At 43.6% G+C, this 2,467-nt stretch overlaps 1 pseudogene; it reads left to right on the top strand.

Annotated features, from left to right (window-relative positions):
• The first annotated feature begins 1,273 nt into the window (after positions 1 to 1,273).
• On the top strand, positions 1,274 to 2,172 carry LOC123827503 (annotated as a pseudogene).
• The last annotated feature ends 295 nt before the right edge of the window (positions 2,173 to 2,467 follow it).

The raw sequence follows: 2,467 nt of genomic DNA, 5'->3' as shown, positions 1-2,467 counted from the left end.
CCACACACTACCAGCCAGCCCTAGGAAGACTCGCTAAGAGCTAGGTCCCCTTTCCAGTAACATCACTTAACCATGTTTGCCCTTCCTGTTAGTTATTTGAAAGCTCAGGGCAAAATGTGTGGTCCACAATGGCCTTTAGCTCATCTATAGCATATGTCTTTATCACTCTCCTAGTTTAGACTCATTCCTGGCTCCATTTTATGCCCTCACCCTGCTTTGTTTTTTTTTTCATTCCTTCTTCAAAATATGTTCCTGGATGTTTCCAATATCATTACCCTAATCTTGTAGTTGAAGGAATGAAGACACAGAGAGATTGAGTTCCTTGCTAAAGGCCACACAGCTACTATGCAGCTAGTGTTCAACTTTCCGGCTCCAGATTCCATGCAGTGTGCATCTCAGTCGGGACTATGTAGACAGTACTCACCATCACCATCATTGTCATCATCACTATCATCTTCATCTCGCGTCAGCAGGTGCTAAAAGCCATGGAAGTAAATATGGACCATCTTCTTGGGGTGAAGTTTGTTTGGTGATTTATAATCATTAGTTTTGTACTGAAAGCAACATTGACGTATTAGGGAAGAGAGAACAGGATTAGCATAATTGTTTAGGGCGAAAAATCCAAATCCCCACAGGTCTCCAGACTGTTCCAGGCTCTGCCCCAGGCTTGTGGGGTTGAGGGGTACCAGAATATCTAACTCAAAATATGCCTTTTTCTATTAAAAAAACCCACAGGCCCAAAATGGCATCACTCATGCTAAAAGCCCATGATACCAAACCTAGATTTAATCACTGATCTAATTGCCTTTTCAGCCTCTTTCAGAAAAATAATCTTAATTAACCAGTCTGGTATTTTTCTGGTCAAGCACCACTAAGGGATTTTGCCACATAGGCCTTCTCCATGTCCTCAAAAGAAGAGATAATCTGAAAGATAAAAACACTTCCCTTTCACTTTCCTCAAGGTAAAAATGCTCAGCCCCCAAATAATCACTTTTCTGTTTTCATTAATATCTCCCTTGCCCCACCTTTCTTCTTATAAAAACTTTCCATTTCTTAGAACCCCTCAGAGCATCCTTCTAGTTGCTAGATGGGGTGCTGCATGATTCAGGAATTGCTTAATAAAGCCAATTAACTCAGTTAAATTTTGTTTTTTTAACATTGGTATATGCATTGTGTTGTGCTAAAAGCCATTGAGAACCAGCAGATTCAGAAAAGGCTCTAAAATATCAGAAGTAAGATCTTCTTTTTAGCACCCTCGTGTTCTATTCTGAATATGGAAGATGCAAAAGGCAAGAAGTGTAAGTCCAAAAAGAAGTCGAGGGGAAGAAAATGGCTTCCAAATTCCAACCAGTAAAAGCTGAAGAGGAACATCAGGCTGCTGGTGAATCAAGAACAGAAAGAACCTTAGGGAAGGAAAACAAACGGAAAAGGTCTAAGAAAGATGACAAAGCATCCCATCCACAAGAGATGGCACAAGACAATGAGAGAGTCAGAATTCGGAAGAAGATACCAATTCCTCCGTTGCCCCTTAAATTGCCACCAGTTGATGTGCTTCACTGAGACATCATGAGGCCTTGGTGGCAGCAGTTAAAGCTGAGCACCAAGGGCTTGAAAGTGGAAGCGTATAAGAGGCTGTGTGAATATGCTTACCCTAATCAAAGGTATATTCCTGTCTCCTCAAGGGAGGCCAGGGTGTTGACAGAATCAAAAAGGAAATTGAAGATGGAAAAGGAGGGAATAACTCTGGAAAGTTTTGGTCTCCCTGAAGTGACTGCTCCCCCTGAGGAGGGGGTGCCTGGTCTTGGAGGGGCTACTGCTCTCCTTGAGGGAATGGGCAGTGCTGTCGTGACAACTTCCACGCCAGAAGCTGTGTTTGCCTCCTGGAGCAGAATCGCAGCCAGTGCTGGGCAGATGGAGACACTGCAGTCACCACAAGAGGCCTCTGGTGTTAGGTGGTGTGTGGTCCATGGGTGAAGTCTCCCTGCAGACACAGAAGGTTGGGTTAAGCTACAGTTTTATGCTGGGCAAACCTGGGTTCCTGAAAAACGAGGGAAAGTGTGTGCATTCTTCTTGCTACCTGCCTGCAGCCTTCCACCCCTGTACCTGGAGGACAATATGTTGTGCCCCAAATGTGTTCATAGGAACAAGGTATTGATGAAGAGCCTCCAGTGAGATTATAATGCCAAGAAAAAGAGTACAGCTATGATTGTAATTAGCAGTAGAAAGGTGACTACAGTGAACTCCACGGTGCCACTGATGTTGAACTCCAGGCTGCTCAGACACCCTCCATGCTTCCTGCTCACAGGGCCCACAGACTGGCCGGAGCGGGTGTTACCTTCAGACTCCCAACATGCCTGCTACTTCATCTGTTGGGATATAGACATTTACATTTTAAAATAGAAAAAAATCATTTTAAAAATTATCATTCATCACAGTGAATAAGATGAAAAAGTCACACCATCAAACC

Source organism: Phyllostomus hastatus, unplaced genomic scaffold (genome assembly GCF_019186645.2).
Source record: "Phyllostomus hastatus isolate PE091 unplaced genomic scaffold, TTU_PhHast_1.1 phas_contig_86, whole genome shotgun sequence".
Lineage (NCBI taxonomy): Eukaryota > Metazoa > Chordata > Mammalia > Chiroptera > Phyllostomidae > Phyllostomus > Phyllostomus hastatus.
The sequence above is the reverse complement of the archived record's forward strand: the minus strand, read 5'-3'. Positions and strand labels throughout refer to the sequence as shown.